This window comes from Hibiscus syriacus, unplaced genomic scaffold, assembly GCF_006381635.1.
Source record: "Hibiscus syriacus cultivar Baekdansim isolate YM2019G1 unplaced genomic scaffold, ASM638163v2 tig00000340_pilon, whole genome shotgun sequence".
In the NCBI taxonomy this organism is placed as follows: Eukaryota; Viridiplantae; Streptophyta; class Magnoliopsida; order Malvales; family Malvaceae; genus Hibiscus; species Hibiscus syriacus.
In genome coordinates, this window is record NW_024061783.1 from 8,005,403 (window position 1) to 8,030,814 (window position 25,412).

Consider the following 25,412-nt stretch of genomic DNA (forward strand, 5'->3'; position numbering starts at 1 on the left):
GACTTGCATACCTTGCATTCTCATTTATATACCTTGAGCTATGACATAAAAGAATTTTGTAAAGTGCATGTTATGACATATAAGTGAGAAAGTTAAGCTTTCCTTTTATTATAAGTGATTTAGCATAAAATGCTTTATATATAACTTTATGATTTCAGGTACTTTTGAATTGAAAATGCCTTTAATATAAGTCCATTTTATATGTTCGTAAACTATTATATGATATGTTCCGTATTATTATTATTATTATTATTATTATTATTATTATTATTATGTTTTACTTTTTATTATTGGTTATGCCTCACTAAGTGTATATTTAGCGTGTGATGATTTTTGCGCGTAGGTAAAGAGCAAATATTGGAGTAAAGAGTGCTTGGCATCTTACCTATTGAGAAGAAAGTCTATGGTATCAGTAATGACAACCATCTAATTTATTTTTTACTATACTAGTTGGCATGTATATGTTAGTAGTACTTGATATAAATTTACTTATCCATAGTTTGTAATAATTTATGAGTTACTTCACATTAGTAGTAAGGGATAATGGTTATAAAAGTTTGATAATTGTTTTTATTAAGATATGCTATATATTAGTTCTAAAAATGGATCTACAAGTTATATTGATTATAGTTATGAACTGCTAGGTTGATTCCTAAAAATAAACATAGTTTGAATGAAGAATAAGTAGAAATTTGTTTTATGCGATTAAATGAAATTATGGTTTATTGTTCAACAATAATTGTTTTAAATAAACAATATTTTTTTACTGATTTTCAATAAGGAAAGTTTCAAAGTTTCATGTGACATCTATGACTCGTGTGCGGTGACGGATACAAGAATGGGGTGTTACAGTTTTTCTTATTTTCATCTTCTTTTTCACTCTTTCTTATGGTTTCAAAATTCTTCTTCCTGTGTACCTAATCATCATGAACTTGTCTTAGAGTCAGCGATGCCAAGGTGATCTTTTTTTCCTTCAAAGGAAAAAGTATATTGATTGATATATCCATCATGAACAATTCATTTATCAAATTGCCTTTCCAATAACAAGTGAATGGCGTGCATAAAGACTACATCACAGAGTACTTCATATTTGTATTTTCCAATAAAGAATGAAATGAGTACTTGTTTGGTGACCTTTAGTTCTTCTCTATCATTATACCATTGCAACTTGTATGAACTCAGATGTTTAGTTGCTTTCAAACCAAGTTTCCCCACCATCAAAGCACTGACAACATTGGTATGACTTCCACCATTGATGATAACGAATCAAACTTTTCCATTAGTGTAACAGCGAGTATGAAAGATGTTTTCTCATTATTGTTCTCCTTCCATTATTTGGGTGTCTAAACTTCTCTTAACAACAAGTAACTTTTTTGAAATATATGTATCTTTAGAAGAAACTTGTGACATGTTTAGTGATAATAAAATAAATTTCTCACTTGCATACTCATAAAAACCTCACAAAGACTCTCTAAAGAAAATGTATAAAGTCACTCCACTCGTGTTTATTCTCTAGAATATAGCTTTTGTTTCTCCTTTTGATCTCTCAACTCTCTTGCCTTTTTTTGCTCAATTATTTTTCCTATATCCTTACTTGAACTCACTCAAAACTTGATCAATTTTTCTTGTGAAGTTGGATGCAACTTTGATGTTAGGGTAGGGTAATGAAAATAAAAGGGTAAGCTATAATAAAAGATGAAAAATATAGGGTAACTTGGGTCACAAGTAACAAGATTGCAACTCTGATTCAGGACAATCAAACCTTTCGTAATTTCTTTGAGCCTTGTTGCATTTCTTTGCTTTGTTCTTATTTGTTTTCTTTATATATTTTTTGAAGTCCTTTTTTTGATGTTTATGATCTTTTTTTTTACATAATTGAACTTGAAATCACAAAATATAGGCACTTGAGTAAACCAAAAAGCTCTGATATCATATGATATGTTTCACTTGGATGTTGATGCCAAGGATGCTTGAATGTCATGACCTTCAATCAAGTAAGCAATCTTTCTAAGGATTGATTTTTAATAAGAAATGAGGATTGATTATATGAAAAGTGTAAAGATGGATAATAAATAAGAGATATGATGGTGATGGTATATTATATGATTTGGGACTAAGATAGAACCAATACTATGATAGTATTGATCCAAACCTTATATGATCTTCAATCGAAGAACTATGACCCACTAGCTAATAAATTATGAACTAATAGTATCAAGAAAAAAAGGGTTGATACCACAAGTAAGACTTGATAAGTCAAGGAGTTCTAAAAAGAACAAAGAGAATTGAATTATCACTTTAATTCACTCAAAAGAGAAAGTTGATTGATTGTTTACAAAACGATAAGTGAATACCTATATATAGGGTTACAAAATATAAATGAAAAGAAAACCCCTTTTGGGTGATAAGGTGGTCGGACATGCATGAGGAGAAATGACCCTTTGGTGAAGCATTCTTTGATGAATGGAGATGTTTTATGCTTATAATCATCTCCCTTCAAATTGTTGTGAATGCCTTTATATGAAGAGGGTGTTCCTTTGGCTTGTTTCCTTTCATGAATGACACATTTACAAAGAAGCATAAGTGAAGAGTGATGTCCCTTTAATTGTGTCTTTTCATCTTATTTTTCATGAAGAGGTGTGATGAAACATCATGACTTTTAGAGACACCATTTGTATTAAACAACTTATCTTTTAGAGGCATCGTTTGATGAAACATCATATTTTTTGAAGGCACATTTTGTATGAAACATTGTATTCTTTGGAGGCACCCTTTAGATGAAGCATTGTGTCTCTCCATAATGGTCCTTTTATGAATGAAAGTTTGTGACTCTTGGTTGCACATTTTCATTAATGTAGTCGTTGGAAGGGAAATGACGTGTCCCTTTATCCTTGAAGCAACTTTGCCGCCCACTGAAGATGTTGGAATGAAAGTTCAAGCCCCTTTATACTTGTTAGCCGTTTGGAGCCTTGAAAGTACACCTCCTCTGTGTTTGAATTGCATCTTCTCACCACCTTGTAGCCATTTAACCTATAAGCTCGTAAGCTTATTTTACCAATATACTTACAATTTATTCCATAAGCTCGTAAGCTTATTTTACCAATATACTTACCATTATTCCATAAGCTCGTAAGCTTATTTGCATGATTACCATTTATTAACCAATAAACCATAATCCATAGACAATAGCCCATTATAAAACCCTGAGGAACCTGGGTATTCGAGTAAAATACCTGCACCGTAGTGCTAAACCTACACTAAGCTTACGCCATAGTTCTAATTCGGATATGACACATAAGGTCGTGCCCACCACCTACACTAAGCTTACGCTATAGTGCTAATCCGAACATGATACATAAGGTCGTATCCACCTTTCTGCACTTAGTGCCCTTTCACACTATAGTGCTATTATAAACCTGCAGCTGCTAAACTCTATGGCATGCCAACTATACCCTGTTCCTCAATGACTTACTTGGGCATATAGTCTATTTTATTCAATCTATCCATGGCAAAGTATATCAATATCATTTAACATTGGACAGTTCATACCCGGAATAATATTCATGGTAAAATATCACATTATTCATGATCAATGCATTATAATTTCACACTATGACATATCAATGTCATATCGAAGTTATAAAAATGACATAATATCATGCTGATATAAACAAGGTCGACTTATCGCAAGTCTTCCTGATGATGTATAAAACATCCATGTATAATTTCATGCATGTATTACACTCACCTTGACACTTTATAAATCCAAAATATATGCCTCAGTATTGTCCACAATAAACCATTTTCTATTTGACTTGCTTCGATCACAAATCAATCACAATCTGTATAAATCACAAATTTATAATGATACATATGTTAGTATTTTACTAATATAAACATATTCCAAAATAACTCCATAATATACTTGAAACTCATTTTCTATCAAAATACTTAACACTTAATAATTCCTTTTAACATTGGAACTAACTTTTTCAATTTACACAAAATGGTCCTTCACCATTTTATCACTTAAATTCTTAATATAAAAAATTCCAGCATTGAAATTATTACTATTCAAATGCTTTTAAAAAGGTATAATTATATTTAAGTACCCCAACTATGTGAAGTTGTACTTAAAACACCAATCTTTTCAAACTTCCAAAATAGTCATAATTCACATCTATCACTCATTTCAATTCCAAAACAGCATTTTCCAGTGTAGTACATCAACTATTAAACAATTACATAACCAGTCACAACTTTTCTAAAGTTGTCGAATTGGTCCCCCAACTTTTCAAAAAATACAAAATAGTCCCCAAATTTTTATAATGATTGTAGAATACTTTCTACCTCATTTCCAGACCTTATATAATTTTCCATAATTTTTTTCACTCAAATACATCCTAATTGAATTCTTTTTCCTTGAAAACTATGTTTTCATGATTTTGCTCGATTTTGATTCGATTCAAGCATGAAATCAAATTTCAATCAACCTTATAATATCTTTTTAATCAAATCCCTAATCAACTCTCATCAAAACACAAAGTTCTACAATTTCCTCTTTTGACCGAATTTTAAAGAATTATTTATAGGAAGATTGAATATGTTATAACCATGAATCAAACTTGAAAATGAATCTACAACCTCAAAAACATCAAGATTCATCATCAATTTCATGAACCCTTTCATGAACATAAACCCTTAGATTTGAGATCTTTGAATTCCAGCAAGATTAGAAAGAAATATTGGTACCAAATGATAGCGTTTTTCGCATAGATCCGTTTCCTATTTCACGACATAACTCCAATTCCAAAGGAATTGACTCAAAATTGAAAATAAAATATTTTCTTACCTTGGAAGCTATCTCATGTCCATGAAGAAGATATGAACACTTTGGCATGATATGTTAGATTGATATCATGCTTATCATCCTTTAATTAATATATTTAATTCATTAACTTGGGAAAATACCAATATACCCTTAATGAAACTTCATAATTACCATAAAACCTAGATACTTATCCTTATCATATTGCAAATTAGAGAAATATCATCCTTATCATCTTTCAATAGTGAACGATGAACAAATAATTTTCCACTTTACCGTTTTGCCCTTGTAATTTCCAAAAATTATAATTCAGTCACCTTAATCCAACATTCCAAATTAAACATGGAATTAAACCATTAAATACTATTTTCCAACATTTTAAAATGTGAAAATAATATTTTTATTTTTTTTATTTTCGTGACCCATTTGTAATTTTCCAAAATTACACTTTGGTCCCTAAACTTTTCAAAGTTTATACTTTGGTCACCAAACTTTACCAAATTTATAATTTGGTCACTAAATAAATCTATTTATGGAATAAAATTCTTTTGGGAAAATTACCACTTAATTCCTTAAACTTTTCCTAAATTTTATACTTTAACCATCAAACTTTCAAAATTTTTATTTCGATCATTATCTAAATTTTTAGGGTATTAAAATTCTCCCCTCCTTAAGAAAATTCATCCTCGAATTTTAAAACTTTCTATGAAAACCCTAACTCTCCTTTTATAAGGATTGCACTTTCCATTGTAAATTCCTAACCCTAATTTAGGGTTATACAAACTGGTAAGACGTGCCCTTGCCTTATGTGAAAACCTCTTATGGTCTTACCAACTTCTTGAATTTCGATTTTTGTCCTCCTTAATTTGAAAATTTTATGAAGATCATACAAATCATTAGATTTGGAAGCTATTTAATCCAAATCTTCAACCTGATATGAAAATGTGCAGATAGTATTTCTTCATATCATCCTCTCTTTTACAAGTAACATCCTAGACATTATGATTTTGCTAAATCACTTTGATTAGAAGAATCGTCATGCTACGTAGTTCTTTGATTTCTCAAGCCAAGATCCATATTGGTTCTTCTTTATAAATTAAATGTGGTCGGATCTTAATTTTCTTTGATGAAATGATATGTGAAAGATTCAATTGATACTTTCTAAGCATCGACACATGAAAAACATTGTACAGACTGGTAAGACGTGCCATTGTCTTATGCCGTAAACCTCTTCTGGTCTTGCCAACTTCTTGAATTTTGATTTTTTCCTCCTTAATTTGAAAATTTTGTGAAGATCATGCAAATCATTAGATTTGGAAGCTATTTAATCCAAATCTTCAACCTGATATGAAAATGTGCAGATATTATTTCTTCATATCATCATCTCTTTCACAAGTAACATCCTCGACATTATGATTTTGTTAAATCACTTTGAATAGAGGAATCGTCATGCTACGTAGTTCTTTGATTTCTCAAGCCAAGATCCATATTGATTCTTCTTCATAAATCAAATCTTGTCGAATCTTATTTTCCTTTGATGAAATGATATGTAAAAGATCCAATCGATACTTTCTAAGCATCGATACATGAAAAACATTGTATACTTTGTCTAAGTTTAGATTTCAATTACCTCCGGAGTTAATGCTAACTGATAAGCCATCAGTCCAACTCTTTTTAATATCTCATAAGGTCCAATAAATCTTAGACTTAATTTTCCTTTGCGCTCAAAACACAAAATCTTTTACCAAGACGATACTTTAAGAAAAACTTTTTCACCTTCATGAAATTCAATCTCTTTTTGTTTCAAGTCTGCACAAGACTTCTGGCGATTAAATGTCATCTTGATATTATCTTAAATTAACTTTACTTTATCCTCAACCTCTTTCAATAAATCCGAGCCAACAAGATTTCGATCTTTTAACTCAAACCAATTTAATGGTGTTCGATATTTTTTCCATATAAAGTTTCATACTGAGCCATCTTGTTACTCAATTCATAACTATTATTGTAGGAAAATTCTACTAAAAGCAAATACTTTTCTTTTCCCATGATTCCTTAGAATCCATCACACATGCACTCAGCATATTTCTAATATCTTAATAGTACTTTCTGACTTACCATCTGTCTGTGAATGAAAAGTTGTACTGAATTTCAATCAAGTCCCCAAAACTTTATGCAAAGATTTCCAAAATCTTAAAGTGAACTTTGGATCCCGTCGGATATAATGGATACTGGCATTCCATGTAATTGAACTATTTCCTTGATATACAACTCTGTATATTTATCCAATGCATAGTCCATTCACATCAGAATGAAATGTGCCTATTTAATTAACCGGTCACTATCACCTAAATGGAATCCTTTTTATTTGATATTAAAGGTAACCCTGTAACAAAATCCATAGTGACTCTTTGCTATTTCCACTCTGGAATAGAAATCAATTGCAACAATCCCAAAGCACTTGATTCTTAGCTTTTACTTTTTGACATGTCAAACATGTAGCAACAAACTCAGTAATATTTCTTTTTATACTTGGCCACCAAAATAACTCTTTACATCCTGATACATTTTGTTCCCACTTGTATGCATAGTCAGTGGACAATAATGTACCTGAGAAAGAATATCTTTCTTCAAATCATCATCATGAGGAATACAAATTCTTCCTCGATAAAATAGACATTCATCAGACTTGACTTCAAAGTCTTTAGTCTCGCATTTTTTTCACAAGTAAAATATTTTTTAATCATCTCTCATTTTTTTTCTCTTCTTATTTTTCTGTTTTTTATTCTTTTTCTTATTTTTCCTTTTCCTTTTGTTTTCTTTTTATAATATATATATATATATATATATATATTATAATATATTTGTTTAGCTCTTATTCCATATGCTGAGACAACATAACTAAGAAAATCAACTTCTGATAGCCAAAACTAACACTTTGACAGTTTAGCATATAACTTTTTATCCTTAGTATTTCAAGTACAATACGAAGATAAGCATCATGCTCTATCTTTGTATTCGAGTATACCAGAATGTCATAAATACATACCACATCAAATTAATCCAAGTAAAATTGAAATATTTGATTCATCAAATCCATTAATGCTGCCAGAGCATTTGTCAAACCAAACGACATTACTACGAACTCGTAGTGTCCATACCGTTTTCTAAAAACTATCTTTGGAACATCTTCCTTAATCTAATAAAATATTTATTCTTGATAGTTACTCTGTGTAACTGTCGATAATCTATGCATAATCGCATAGATCCATTTTTTTAAACAACACTGGTTCACCCTAAGGTGAAATATTCGGTCTAACGCATTCTCAATTTAGTAGTTCTTGCAATTAGTTCTTTATTCTCTTAACTCAATCGCAACCATTCGATACGAACCCATAGATACAAGAATAATGCCTTGATAACCATTAATATTGAATTCCACCTCTTAATCTGGAGGTAACCCAAATAATAATTCTAAAAAGACATATGAAAATTCCCGAGTTAAAGAAATATCATATGATATTACTTCAGATACTTGAGTATCTATCACCTTAGCTACAAAAGCTATACATCTTTTTTACATCATCTTAATCATAACCATTGTTGATATCACATTAGTGATGATTTTGCTTTTTCATCAATCATTAAAATTCTTAATTTCTCCTTATTTTTCTAAATTAATCGCTTCTTATGACCATTAACCCAACCTTAATGCAAAGACAACCAATTATTGATCAAAATGATCTAAAACTCGTTAATGATAATCCATCGGATTCATCAAGAACATAAGCTCCTGAATATTTATCGAACATTTACTATTTGTCCATCTAACACTTGTATCATGACCCATAGGTCTTCTATTATAATATCACTTGATATCAAGTAGAATAAAATATCTCCACTTTAGAATCCCTTAATTCATTCTTAAGGAAATCTGTATAACTTTTCCATATCCAATGATAATATTTTTGAACAGTTGAAACATTTTCAATCTCAAATGAAAGTCTCAATGTTCACATCATTCAATAAGAAAACTTGATAAATTTATAGCAATAACTTCATAGCAGTTAATGCTAAAATCACATTATCAAGCAAATTTACTATTTTTTCTCTCACTACTAACTTGACACTTTTCAAGTTCTTGATAATCCATCTTAATCTAAACAATAATTCATTACATCATGGAATGGTTAAAATAATCCATTTCACAAATTTATCTTCGCAAGGTAACTCTATCAAGTTTTATGGACTTGATATCTATTCTCCATCAAACTCTTAATCATTTGATTCACTAATAACTCAACTTTCTGTAAACTTTTAGCGGAAATCATATTTATCGCTTATTTATTTCCTCTTACTCAAATCAACAATGCTTTAAACAATTAATGCTTAGCTTAAATATTACTCACTTATTTAAACTTACCTAGAGGAACCTCAGAATCATCACTAGATTCAAAAATCTCTTCTAGTCCTCATTTGATTTGACTTTTCTTGTAAGTCGTTTAAACTTTTTAATCGATTATGTCGACACTCATTTTTCGTCATGTATTTTAATATATTATTATTATTATTATTATTATTAATTATTATTATTAATTTACATGCAGGCCAAATACAAAAATAAATTCCAGAGCCCATTACAAAGCTCAACATCAACCCAATTACGTGACCCAGCTTGAAGCCCAAGTACCACACCCTTGAAGCACCATCACGTGAAGCACCCAAATCTTCAGAGAACGTCATTGCATACACCCAAATATTCACCTGCTCCAACCAAATCTCACCAAAAACACAGAAAATTAACATACAACGACAAAGAATTCGGTGGAGACTGAAAGCTAAAAAGGAGGGAATCATTCGAGCAGAAGAAAAAAAACAACTGGGGGGCAGTTAACGAATGGAGTGGAGGGGAAACAAATCACGAACAGGGGGCAAGTAGAAAACAAGAAACAAAAGGGGGTTCTACTCCTATCATCGAAAAAAAATGCTGTGTATGTAAACATGATTCCTAACCCATATACAAAGATCAAATGGTGTAACCAAAAGGATTCAACCTTTTCTCCAGAAAAATAATAGAAGTAATTCAACCAGGTTATATTCTTTATCTTTTAGGAATATTAAGTAATATTACATCTTTGTCATTTTTTAAGCAAATAAGAATAAGGTGGTAAGCTAATATTGAGTTACCTGTTGATGCTTCGTATCTCGATCGGAGTTGGTATTAGACGTGACTCGTTTAATCTTAATTTCACAACATAGAACAAGAACAATCTATACAACCCAAAATAAAAAATCCATCAATAAGAAAATCACAGCAAATAATGAAAATCCTTTCTTTTATGAGAGGAACCGAGTAATTAGAAAGTAGTCCCAAAACAAAAGTTCTTACTTATCCGGTCCGACGATTTATGCTGTCGTCACTCGGAAACAAAACTTCACCGAGTTGCAGGAAAGCCTTTCATCTCCCAGTCCTTGCCATTTGATTATGGGGTTTTGGGATCTTTTCCATGGGGTTTTTGAGCAATAGAGATGGTGGTTGTTTTTCCTTGGTTGGGGATATAGGGTTTAGTGTTGAGAGTTTAATTAGGAGGTTAGCTTGGAGTTATCTTTATGGTGGTTTTGAGTATAGTTTGGCACCGATTCACTGTGATTTCATTTATTTTGGGGTCTCGGTTGTGATGAGAAGGAAGAAGGTAGATGTTGGGTTAGAGAAAAGAAGAGAGGAGTGTTCAAAGTCGCTCAGGTTGAAGGATGAGGGGTCGAGCAGTCGGAGGGAGGAAGCGTTGGTGAGTGGTGATGAAGCGGCGGTCCACCTCCTTCTTTGGTTCTTAGCAGCGTTCATGTGAGTGAAGAGTAGGAAAGAATGAGCAGCCGAGAGATGAGAGTGAAGAAAAAAGTAAAGAGCGACTGAATTGTTTTAGAATTCTGTTAGTTTTAGTTGAAAAATAACTTTTATATTATGTCATTTGGGTAAATTAGTGATTAGTCATCATATTTTAATGGTAAAGTTTAATTTTAGTCCCTTATATATTTTATTTTAATTATGGCATAATAATTTAATCACTTATAATTTTAGTTCTATTTTTATTTTTGCATGTTTATGATTTTAGTTTCTACTTTTGCTTTGACTTCCTATTTATTTTAATTGTAATGGGTAAACTGATTTACTTTCCATATTTGTTTGATTATAATTTGCAAAATATTAAATGTGTTTATATATGACATTGTGTACTTTACGTATATATGGTATATTTATATATGTTAAATGTATCCCATAATTAGATTTTATATTTTGTGTGATAAGTGGTGATCTGTACATATATGCATTATTCTAATTATATTAATATGTAAATGTACATACTAAACACGTAAACATTTTTTTTTGTAGGTTTACATTAAATATGTAATTAGCAAATAGGCCCAATTTCCATTCATTTTGGAATCATATTAACATTTACACTCATTTCCTTTAATATATGTCCATTAAAAATCTATTCTCCATATTTATGTTATGATATATATCATTAATTGCATAGTGCATATATATATATATATATGCCGTATATATGTTTGTATTAATTGCATAGAATTAAAGTTTTCTTATATTGTTTTATATGTAAGTTATTTGTTCCTTCATGTATATATTTAAAGCCCGATTCATAAATAAATTTTGACATAAACACTACTTGACTCGAATCAAAATAAATTGATTAAGGGTAATATTCGATCATTTAAAAAATTATCAAAAGAAGCTTTATAATACATAAATATTTAATCTATTTTTAAATATATCATTAAGTATTAATACTAGAACTTACATTTTAAATTTGAGCTCCTATGTTCCTTAATTTTCATAATTTGACACTGTAAGTTAGGAAATGCCTTAATTTACTTTTAGTTTAATTAAAACAAATAAAATTTTGTTTGATTGCATTGTTTTTACAAATATAAGGCATTGTTCACTTATTAAGGAATTAATAGTTTATCTCCCGCGATCGTGCTCAGGGGGTGAATGCTGGTAATTCCTTGAATAAGTCGACATCCTTTTCAAAAACCACATCATGTTTTCTAAAAATGAGGCAATATTCGATTATTAGGCACAATAGCTGATCTCACGTATTTACGCTCGGGGGGCGAATGCTATCAGTCTCGATAAACGAATACCCTTTTTAATTTTGCATCCTTAATGATTTTTAAATTAAATAAATATCGAACTCCAAATTTCTGATTTTAAATATAGGGTAATCAACCGGGTACCAATTTATGGGCACTTGTGGGGTGCTAATCCTTCCCTACGCGTAACCGACTCCCGAACCTGATTTCTAGATTTTCGCAGACCTTCAAACCCGGTATTTTGATAAAAACAAAAATGTTTTATTAAAAGCATCCGGTTTTTATGGTGTTTCAATCTCACCTTAAATGATTGGTGGCGACTCCTCATATTCCGAAATAATTTTCAAAGAGAAAAACCCATCGGCATCGATCTTTTCCCTCCGGGCGAGAAACGGTTACGACAGCTTGGCGACTCCGCTGGGGACTTTTGTTTTTTTAAACAAATTGAGAGTCTAGCCACAAGTTGGGTACCCTATATTTATGATTTTGGAAATTTTGAGTTTGATCTTATTTAATATATGGTTCATTATGTTCTTTTTAAAAAAAGAGATTTTCTCTCCAGTTAATGCTTACACTTCTGTGAAATATTTAGGAGTGTTGCATATCATAAGCTCTAACCCGAGCTCAAACCCGATTTATCTAAGTAGAGAGAAACGTCACACCTCACAAGGAGCATTGGGCTTCCTTGTGTGGGTCTGACAAAGTATCTCTGGAAAACACCCTAAGTTGCCTATCTGGATACCAGATCCGAGGTAGGCATTTAGTGGTGTGATCCCCTGAGCTGAATACGATTCGCAAGTCTGTAATGGGCCAGAATCGGGGGGCAACATTAGCAAGTTGTAAAGATGGATTGGGAACCATTTTCTAGAACCCAACCTCATATAAAGAATTTAGTAAGCCTACCCCGTTAAAGCCATGCGGATAACCTAGGAGAACTAGAATGCATACGGTTATGACCATTAATTTCCTTTGTATGCTTTATTTTTTAGTCTCAACTTTAAGTCATATTTAAGATTTTTTTGACTAATCATTTCAACTAACTTGATTCTTGTGGTCTTGTTTCAACTAACATTGATTTTCTTTTGTATGCTCTTATTGCATTTTTGCATGTATCATTGTCATATCACATCATTTCATAAATGATATTGATTCTCAGATCAACTAGTTATTATAAAATAGCTTAAGGCAACAATGTCTTCTGATGGGCTGGGAATACAATTAGTGTTTAGACCTATTCCGAGTACGGGCATATGCGATTCAGAGATAGCCTTGTCACTACCGAAGAATAATTTTTTCCAGAGAAGGTAATTATCTGAGCCTTGTAGCACACTCAGAGACTGAGAGAGCAAAAACATAAGGCTAACCAGGAATTAGCACAAAGGCGAGCACAGATTGAATAGCTCGAAGCACAACTTTGTTGAAAACTTTTTGATATTTCGATATAACAAATTAAGTTAAATGAATTTTAAGATTTTCCAAAATGATTTTCTAAGTATATTCGATATAATTATTCGAATATCAAAACATTACTTCAATTATTTCAAAAATCATTTTTAATCCTTACTTAAGTGTAAAATTAAGTTTTAATCTTAAAACAATTTCAAAATAATCTTTCAAAGTATTTCGAACCATTTCAAAGTCAAAAATTCCAGATTGCTCAGAGGGAACCGATTCCCCCCCAAGGGGGTACCGATTCCCCCCTGAATGGTTTGGCTCCGAGATTTCCAGAATGCTCGGAGGGAACCGATTCCCCCATAGGGGGTACCGATTCCCCCTATTCAACGGTCGAAATATTTGAATTTTACACTTAGGGAACCGATTCCCCATAGGGGGTACCGATTCCCCCCACGCTCCAAACTGTTTTATTAATTATTTTCACACTAAAATGACTATATGATCTTCACTAATCATCCCCAACATTCAAAAGTGATTCAAGGTGTATTTAAACAAGTTCTGAAGCCCTTGATCAACAAGAAAATCATAGAGAAACAAGAGAGAAAGCATCAAACACCAAGTTTGTGCAAATCAAGCCAATTTTCCTTTCAATATTCATTTTGCTTTCAAGAACACCATTTGTGCTCATTTGTAATTATCTTTGAGTGTTCTTTTCTTGTTCTAGAATTGTGCAAACATCTTACCTTGTGAGGTTTTCCTTGTAAGTTTGCAAATTTGTAATCTTCTCTTTGGGAAAAGAGTGTTCTCAAGAATTGGGGTATATTCTTGAGGGTGTTGTAAGGTTATCTCTTTGGCCTCAAAAGAAAGAACAAATTAGTGAATTTGTTGGAAAATCCTTAGTGTGGATAGCTAAGGTAGTGGACGTAGACTTTGATTGAGAAAGTCGAACCACTCTAAATCGCTGTGCAAATCTTTTCAATTTTTCTGCAAAAGCTTCCACCGAATTTTTAATTACCAATTCACCCCCCTCTTGGCTAATTCCGTCGATCAATTAACTCAACAATTGGTATCAGAGCCTAACTCATTTGAAGGTTTAATCACCTCTTGAGTCGATTCGAAAAGAGTTATATCGATTATCAAAGTCATCAATGGCCTCCGCTTCAAACTTTGACTCCGGTCTCGATTCGATGCCCGTCAACAAGCCTCATTTCTTCAATGGAGCTAACTATGCCTATCGGAAGAATAGAATGATGTACTTCATTCAAGCAAGTGACATGGGAGCATGGAATGCTGTAGAAGAAGGATACATCAAACCTCTCACTCATCCAAGGTTGTGGAGTGAAGGAGAGACCAGAATGTTCCAGCTCAACTCCAAAGCCATCCATATCATTTTTTGTGCTCTTGGACTAGATGAATATGGAAGAGTTTCATCGTGTACAACCGCCAAAGAAATATGGGACAAACTTCAAGTCACTCATGAAGGTACCGATGAGGTAAAGAAATCTAAAATTAGTATTCTAACGCATAGCTATGAAAATTTCAGGATGAAACCAAATGAAGATATCAAAGCTATGACGGATAGATTTTCAATTGTCAATGGTCTCAAATCATATGGAGAGATCATTTCAAATGAAAAGCTTGTGAGGAAGTTAGTCTACTCCCTCCCAAAATCGTGGCAATCAAAGAAGACGGCAATCATCGAGTCTAAGGACTTAACGTCCTTAACTCTTGAAGAGCTAATTGGGTCACTCCTCACTCATGAAATGATGCTCGAAGATGAGGTGGACCTTGACAAAATTGACGAGACACCAAAGGAGAAGGAGAAGAAGAAAAACATTGGAGTTGCTCTCAAATCCACAAAAGATGAGAGTGATTCGAATAACGATGACGATGACGAGGAAATGGCATTGTTTGCCAAACGGTTCAGAAAAATGATGAGACCTTATCGAGGAAGAAAATTCAAACGAAATGAAGGCCTCAAAAATGAACCGAAAGAGAAGGACCCAATCATTTGCTACGAATGCAAAAAGCTAGGGCATGTTAAATATGATTGCCCACAATTAAAGAAAAAGGGTCAATCAAAGAATAAGCACAAGGCTCATGTGGCTACATGGAGCGATGAAGAAAGTTCCGATGAAGAGGAACAAGAAGTAGCTAACTTGTGCTTGATGGCATTTAGGGAAGATTCTAAGGTAACCTCTAACTCATCCGATTTTGATGATTTATCCTATGATGAGTTATTAGAGGAATATAATGGGTTGGCTTCAGATTATGAGAAATTATTTTTAAAATATAAAAACGATGTTTCAAAATTGAAAAATGAAAACAAACTCATATCCAAAACCAACAACGATCTTGAAAGTAAAATCAAAGATTTGCAAATCAAACTAGAAGAGTTTGAAAAGAAAAATTTAGATTTGCAAAATTTACTTTCAAAGATCAATGATGATCATCAAAAGAAAATTGATGATCTTAAAACTTCTTTTGATAAAGTTGGAACAATACATTTTGAAAAAGGTGAAAATTCAAAATCCAACTTTGTTAGAAAAAGTTTTAGAAACTACAATCATAGAGGTCCCCAAAGAACCTCTAATGGAAAAATCGTTAGAAGTATGTGGGTTCCTAAAGAACTCATTACTACTAAAGATAAAAATATCCTACATAAATGGGTACCTAAGGGGACTAGGATTTTGGAAACTAATGAATATGGACCCAAAAGAATTTGGGTACCAAAAATAAAAAATTAATCTATGTTTGTAGGGAAAGGAGCATTGCTACAAGGCACGGGAAACAAATTCAAATTCATGGTACCTTGATAGTGGATGCTCAAGACATATGACCGGAGACAAAAGCCGATTCATTGAGCTTAACGCCAAAAATGGAGGAGAAGTGACTTTTGGAGACAATTCAAAAGGTCACATTGAAGGTATTGGTACAATAGGTAATACCTCTTCCATACAAATTAAGAATGTTTTATGTGAATGGATTAAAGCATAATCTATTGAGTATTAGTCAATTATGCGATAAAGGATTCAATGTCTTATTTGAAATTAATGGTTGTAAAGTCATTGACATTGCATCTAATCGGATTATGCTTGTTGGTCATAGAATAGGGAACATTTACATGGTGCATTTAGATTCTTTTGATATGACTAATTTATGCCTAGTTGCTAAAGATGAACATGATAGTTGGTTATGGCATAGTAGACTAGGACATGCTAGTATGAGTGTTTTGCAACGGCTAATTCAAGGTGATTTAGTTCGAGGGTTGCCTAAGCTTAAATTTGATAATGATAAAATCTGTGATGCTTGTGCTAAAGGAAAACAAAAGCGTGTTTCTTTTAAATCCATTAATGACGTATCAACTAGTAGAGTATTACAATTGATCCATGTAGATCTTTTTGGGCCAACTAGGACTACTAGCTTGGGTGGAAAACAATATGCATTGGTCTTGGTAGATGACTATTCTAGATATACTTGGGTTCTATTTTTAAGTACTAAAGATGAAGCATTAGAAGAGTTCATCACATTTTCAAAAATAATCCAAAATGAAAAGGGTTACTCTATAACTAGTGTTAGGAGTGATCATGGCACTGGATTTGAAAATCTTGGATTTATTGAATTTTGTAATTCTAATGGTATTAGTCATAATTTTTCAGCACCTAGAACCCCTCAACAAAATGGAGTAGTTGAGAGGAAAAATCGAACTTTAGAAGAAATGGCTAGAACCATGCTTTGTGAAAATAATTGCCAAAATATTTTTGGGCGGAAGCCATACTGCTTGTTAAAAGTAATGATTAGGCCAATAAAGAAAACATATAAATTTTCAAAAATAAAGCTATTTCCATCCTTTTGGATGTAAATGTTTTGTTTTAAACAACGGTAAAGAAAACCTTGGCAAATTTGATGCTAAAAGTGATGAAGGAATTTTCTGGGTTACTCTTAAATTCTAAAGCTTATCGAGTATTTAATAAAAGAACTTTAGTTGTAGAAGAGTCTATACATGTTGTTTTCGATGCTAATCCCCTTCCAAGGAAGGATTCTTATGTGAATGATGATGTAGGTGTTATAAATACAAATGATGTTAGACATGAAGTTGGAGAACCATTATCAAAGGAAGAAACGAAAAATGAGGAAACTCATGATCCTCTTGAGAATCCAACCATTGAAGAAAGGGAAGTATCTTATCCAAGAGAGTACAACTATGTCAAGGATGGTGAAATTATAGGTGATCCATCAAAAGGGGTAACAACTCGATCTTTTCTTAGAAATATTTGTAATTATGTTGCATTTATCTCATGCATAGAGCCTAAGAATATTAAAGAAGCATTAAATGATGAACATTGGATTATGGCTATGCAAGAAGAGTTAAATCAATTTGAGAGAAGTAAAGTATGGACATTAGTTGAAAGGCCTAGTAATAAATCTACTGTAGGTACTAGATGGGTATTTAGGAATAAGCTTGATGAGAGTCGTAATATAGTGAGAAACAAGGCTAGACTTGTTGCTCAAGGGTATACTCAAGAAGAGGGCATAGACTATGATGAAACATATGCTCCCGTAGCTAGGATGGAAGCAATTAGAATGTTATTAGCATTTGCATGTTTCATGAATTTAAATTATATCAATGGATGTTAAAGTGCATTTTTAAATGGTTTTATAAAAGAAGAAGTGTATGTGGAACAACCTCCAGGTTTGAAGATTCAAAATTTCCAGATCATGTTCTTAAATTGACAAAAGCTCTTTATGGATTAAAACAAGCTCCTAGAGCTTGGTATGAAAGATTGTCAAATTTTTTAATTGAAAAAGGTTTTTCAAAAGGAAAGGTTGACACTACATTGTTTTTAAAGAATAAAGGTAAAGATTTATTAGTAGTTCAAATTTATGTTGATGATATAATATTTGGTTCTACTAATGATGTTCTTTGCCAATAATTTTCTAAGCTAATACAAAGTGAGTTTGAGATGAGCATGATGGGGGAGCTCTCATTTTTCTTGGGACTCCAAATCAAGCAAAGAAAAGATGGCATCTTCATTAATCAAGCTAAGTACGTCAAAGATATGCTCAAGAAGTTTGGACTGGAAAATGGGAAACCTCATGACACTCCAATGAGCTCTTCAACAAAGCTTGACTTAGATGAAGGAGGTAAATGTGTAGATGTTAAATTATATAGGTCAATGATTGGCTCTTTGCTTTATCTAACTGCAAGTAGACCGGACATTATGTTTAGTGTTTGCTTATGTGCTAGATTTCAATCATGTCCTAAGGAATCTGTTGAGTTAATCGATCGACGAAATCGGCCAAGAGGGGGGTGAATTGGCAATTAAAAATTTCGTGGAAGCTTTTGCAGAAAAATTGAAAGTAATTGCACAACGATTTACAGTGGTTCGACTTTCTCAAACAAAGTCTACGTCCACTACCTTAGCTATCCACACTAAGGATTTTCCAACAAATTCACTAATTTGTTCTTTCTTTTGAGGCCAAAGAGATAACCTTACAAAATCCCTCAAGAGTATACCCCACTCTTGAGAACACTCTTTTTCCCAAAGAGAAGATTACAAATTTGCAAACTTACAAGAAAACCTCACAAGGTAAGATGTTTGCACAATTCTAGAACAAGAAAAGAACACTTAAAGATAATTACAAATGAGCACAAATGGTGTTCTTGAAAGCAAAATGAATATTGAAAGGAAAATTGGCTTGATTTGCACAAACTTGGTGTTTGATGCTTTCTCTCTTGTTTCTCTATAATTTCTTGTTGATCAAGGGCTTCAGAACTTGTTTAAATACACCTTGAATCTCTTCTGAATGTTAGGGATGATTAGTGAAGATCATATAGCCGTTTTAGTATGAAAACAATTAATAAAACAGTTTGGAGCGTGGGGGGAATCGGTACCCCCTATGGGGAATCGGTTCCCTAAGTGTAAAATTCAAATATTTCGATCGTTGAACAGGGGGGAATCGGTACCCCCTATGGGGGAATCGGTTCCCTCCGAGCATTCTGGAAATCTCGGAGCCAAACCCTTCAGGGGGAATCGGTACCCCCTTGGGGGGGGGGAATCGGTTCCCTCTGAGCAATCTGGAATTTTTGGCTTTGAAATGGTTCGAAATACTTTGAAAGATTATTTTGAAATTGTTTTAAGATTAAAACTTATTTTTACACTTCAGTAAGATTAAAAATTTTTGAAATATTTTGAGTAATGTTTTGATATTCGAATAATTATATCGAATATACTTAGAAAATCATTTTGGAAAATCTTAATATTCATTTAACTTAATTTGTTATATCGAAATATCAAAATGTTTTCAACAATCTCCCCCTTTTTGATATAGCACAAACATTTTAGTAATTTTAAGATTTTGAAATCAAGTTTTGAAATTACTCCCCCTTACTTTAACACTTCTCCCATTTATCATTTTTAAAAACACACACTTAAAACACACTTCTCCCCCTTTTTGTTAAATCAAAAAAGACTCAAATGAACGTGAAAAATATTAAGCCAATTGATTAGGTATATGTATGCATAAGCTGCTAAGATCACAATTAAGAGAAACGTTAGCCATTAGTTCCGTAATCAATATTCATAAATAATGTGATATGGCAAAATTGGTTATATTGCTAATAATGCTGTAAATGATGCAATAACAAATAAACACACCCAAACATATAAGTTCACACCATCAATAATCCAAAATCCAACAATCCACAAATCAAACATTCCAAAATATTCAAAATGTTAAAACAATAAGTTTGGAAAACAAATTAAAACATAGAATCAAACATCCGTAGGAGGATCGGGAGGAGGAAAATGAGCTCGCATAGCGGCCATTTCGTTAGTGAGGTCATTAATACGTGCATTGGTTGCTTCATTATTTGCACGCATTTCCCGAAGAATTTCTAATTGTTGAGCTCCCATTGTGGATAAATGGGACTCTATAGAAATAAAGCGTGAATCCATGGTCGCATATCGGTAATCAAATGTCTCCATAAAAGATTGAAAATATGGAGGCATTTGAGTCGATTGTTGTGCTTGCTCTTCGGGCTGCTCCTCGGCCTTCTCAGGTTCAGCTTCAGCTTCATCGATGTCTCGCATTAGTTGCTCAAGCTCGAGATCTTCGTCAGCTTCGGGTGGAGCTCGTGAAGAACTAGCTCCCGGAGTAGTTGCAGAAGATCGACCCATTCCCCAGTTTCCTTATCCTTAATCCATCCCGCTCTCGTTAAGGAAAGAAGGTTAATTTATTTCTTAAGAGGAAAAACGGCATCTAGACTGACTCTAAGCCCAGCTTTGGAAAACAGATTACTCAAAATACAACCGTAAACAAGAGATGAACAAAGTTTTTTTATTAGGAACAAGATTTACGGTTTCAACAATTTCAGCAAAAATAATCTGAGGTAGGTTGATTTTAATATTGTTTTCGAAACAATGTAACCACCAAAGATCTAAGGCTCTAAGAGTAGAATAACGACCTCCAGATGGTCGAAACCACCAAGAAATCATTAGATGAAGAAAACGTTCATGAAGGTCTAGAACACTTGCACTATCCCTTCTTTTATAACGAGATCCTAAAACCTGTTTTTCATTTGAAATCCCTTCATTATCTAATCTGAATGTATTGGCTATGTAAGCCGAGTAAATAAATAAGAATTGTCCTAGAAGGTAGGAACGAATTCCTATGGTTTCAGTTTCAGTTTGGTCTTTAACACAAACGGCATTAGAATAGAAAATACGAACAAGTTGATGGTAAACGATGGGTTCAAGGTCAAAGAGTTTATCAAATTTCCACTCTTGTAAAAGAGGAAGATATTTAAAATTGATAGCTAACATAGCTTGACGAGAATGAATACGTTCTTCCCGGATTTTGTAAGAGTCGAAATATTGATAATACCAAAAATGATGGTTTCTAGGACCAGGATGATTGAAACACGAATTTTGGATAGTCAAATTAGGATCAATAGGATTAGGATTAGAAATTGGAATAGGTGGAGGATTAGGAGGTGGATTTGGTTGTCGGTGTGAACGACTAGATGAAGACCTAGCACGTTTAGGATTAGACATGGTTTAGGAAATCGGAATAGAATTGATAACCTGCAATTTTAAAAACAAATGTATGCAATTCAATTAATCCCAAAACTCAATTGAGTCCTCAATATTTCAAGGTTCTCTAAATCAATCCTAATGGGCAAAGTTTTTGAAAAACTTTTGAAAATATGGTTTTGAGAAACAATATATGTATAGTTTTTATAACAACAACATAATTTAATCAAACAATAATTTGAAAATTAACATTTTTTTTTCGAAAATTTAAAAAAAATTGGAAAATTCTTGTGTTTTTGATGAAATTAGTTTAACATCTAGTTTTTAATCACTAAACAATCAATGCCCGATCACTATTTTAACTAGAACTATTAAAACTAATCCTATGTTCAAAATCAATGTAATAGAGAGTTTAGAAAAATTTACCTTGAAAGATGAAGATTGAGGGGATTTTGATGTTGTTGCACGATTTTAATGATTCCAACAGGTTTAGAAGATGATTTGAAGCAAATTCCGATTAATATCGTTGATTTGAGGCAAAATGGAGATTTGAGAGATTAGAGGTGAAGAACGGCGGAAGAAGAAAAGGAGGGTTTTGGGGTTTTTTTTTGGTGTTCTGCCCGATTTAACAGAACCCCAGGGGGGTATCGATTCCCCTGTGGGGGGAATCGGTTCCCCTTCAAAGGGGAATCGGTTCCCATGGGGGGATCGATTCCCTCTGCACCAAAATGCTAAAATCCGACTTTTAAGCACATAAAATGCTAAATTAATCTTTTTCTAGTGGTATAGGCAACTCATATATTGAAAAATAATTATGTTCAAACAATTAAATTAATCTTTAAACATTATTTAAACATAAAATTAATTTTCACTAAGAATCATAACTCCCCTAACTAATAGCAGAATACAATCAAAAAATTATTATTATAAGCATTTTTCAGTATTATTAAAAGTGCTAAATTATTTAAACTAAGTGAAGATAGGTTAGTTAAACCTAATTCTCTTCTAAGTGTCCAAAACCTTTCCTTGTCTAAGGGTTTTGTAAAGATATCCGCTAATTGATATCAACATATTCTAGAACTACATCTTCCTTAGTGACATGGTCTTATGAAGTGATGTCTTATTTCAATGTGCTTAGTTCTTGTGTTGGATGGATTTTTAGTGAGAAAAATAGCACTAGTATGTCACACTGATAGGAATGGTACCTACTTCAATTCCATAATCAAAAAGTTGTTGTTTCATCCATAAAACTTGTGCACACAACTACCGGCTGAAATGTATTCCGCTTCAGTGGTAGATAATGCCACACAGTTTTGTTTCTTTGAAAACCAAGAAATCAACATATTTCCAAGGATTGGTAAGTACCGGAGTGCTTTTCCTATCTAATTTTGCATCCCCATAATCCGCATCAGAAAAGGCATGCAAGCTAAGCTAGAGTCTCTAGGATACCAAAGTCCTAAACTAGGAGTGTCCTTAAGGTATCTAAAGATTCTATTAACAGCTAGTAAATGTGATTCTTTAGGACATGATTGAAACCTAGCACACAAGCAAAACTAAATATATCCGGTCTACTTGCGGTTAGATAAAGCAATGAGCCAATCATGGATCTATATAATTAACATCCACACATTACCTCCTTCATCTAAGTCAAGCTTTGTTGAAGAGCTCATTGGAGTGTTATGAGGTTTCCCATTTTCCAGTCCAAACTTCTTGAGCATATCTTTGACGTACTTAGCTTGATTAATGAATGCCATCATTTCTTTGCTTGATTTGGAGTCCCAAGAAAAATGAGAGCTCCCCCAGCATGCTCATCTCAAACTCACTTTGCATTAGCTTAGAAAAATTCTTGGCAAAGAATCATTAGTAGAACCAAATATTATATCATCAACGTAAATTTGAACTACTAATAAATCTTTACCTTTTCTCTTTAAAAACAATGTAGTGTCAACCTTTCCTTTTAAAAAACCTTTTTCAATTAAAAAATTTGACAATCTTTCATACCAAGCTCTAGGAGCTTGTTTTAAACCATAAAGAGCTTTGTCATTTTTAAAACATGATCCGGAAAATTTGAATCTTCAAAACCTGGAGGTTGTTCCACGTACCTTCTTCTTTTATAAAACCATTTAAAATGCACTTTTAAATCCATTTGATATAATTTAAATTCATTGAACATGCAAATGCTAAAAAATTCTAATTGCTTCCATCCTAGCTACGGGAGCGTATGTTTCATCAGAGTCTATGCCCTCTTCTTGAGTATAGCCTTGAGCAACAAGTCTAGCCTTGTTCCTCACTATATTACCACTTTCATCAAGTTTATTTCTAAAAACCCATCTAGTACCTACAGTAGATTTATTACTAGCCTTTCAACTAATGTCCATACTTTACTTCTCTCAAATTGATTTAATTCTTCTTGCATAGCCATAACCAATGTTCATCTTTTAATGCTTATTGATGTTCTTAGGCTCTATGCAAAATAAATGCAACATAATTACAGATATTTCTAAGAGAAGATCGAGTAGTTTACCCCTTTGATGGATCACCCACCATCCTTGACATAGTTGTACTCTCTTGGAAAAGATACTTCCCTTTCTTCACTGGTTGGATTCTCGAGGGGATCATGAGTTTCCTCATCTTTTGTTCTTCCTTTGATGATGATTCTCCAACGTCATGTCTAACGTCATTTGCTTGTACAATACCTACATCATCATTAAGAAGAATCCTTCCTCGGAAGGGGATTATCGAAAAACATGTATAGACTCTTCTACACTAAAGTTCTTTTATTAAACACATAAGCTTTAGAATTTAAGGAATAACCCAAAAAAATTCCTTCATCACTTTTAGCATCAAATTTGCCAAGGTTTTCTTTACCGTTGTTTAAACAAAACATTTACATCCAAAAGGATGAAAATAGCTAATGTTAGGCTTTTTATTTTTGAGAATTTCATATGGAGTTTTCTTTAAAATTGGTCTAATCATTACTCGATTTACAACATAACAAGCGGTATTTGTGGCTTCCGCCCAAAAATATTTTGGCAAATTATTTTCACAAAGCATGGTTCTAGCCATTTCTTCTAAAGTTCGATTTTTCCTCTCAACAACTCCATTTTGTTGAGGGGTTCTAGGTGCTGAATAATTATGGCTAATACCATTAGAATTACAAAACTCAATAAATCCAAGATTTTCAAATTCCGTTCCATGATCACTTCTAACACTAGTGATAGAGTAACCTTTTTCATTTTGGATTATTTTTGAAAATGTGATGAAATTTTCTAATGCTTCATCTTTAGTACTTAAGAATAGAACCCAAGTGTATCTAGAATAGTCATCTACCAAGACAAATGCATATTGTTTTCCTCCAAGCTAGTAGTTCTAGTTGGCCTAAAAAGATCTAAATGGATCAATTGTAATACTCTACTAGTTGATACATCATTAATAGATTTAAAATACTTTTTTTGTTTTCCTTTAGCACAAGCATCACATATTTTATCATTATCAAATTAAGCTTAGGCAACCCTCTTACTAAGTCTCCTTGAATTAACCGTTGCAAAACACTCATACTAGCATGACCTAGTCTCCTATGCCATAACCAACTATCATGCTCATCCTTAGCAACTAGACATAAATTCATATCAATAGAATCTAAATGCACCATGTAAATGTTTCCTATTCTATGACCAACAAGAATAATCCGATTAGATGCAATGTCAATGACTTTACAACCATTAATTTCAAATAAGACATTGAATCCTTTATCGTATAATTGACTAATACTCATTAGATTATGCTTTAATCCATTCACAATAACATTCTTAATTTGTATGGAAGAGGTATTACCTATTGTACCAATACCTTCAATGTGACCTTTTGAATTGTCTCCAAAAGTCACTTCTCCTCCATTTTTGGCGTTAAGCTCAATGAACCGGCTTTTGTCTCTGGTCATATGTCTTGAGCATCCACTATCAAGGTACCATGAATTTGAATTTGTTTCCCGTGCCTTGTAGCAATGCTCCTTTCCCTACAAACATAGATTAATTTTTATT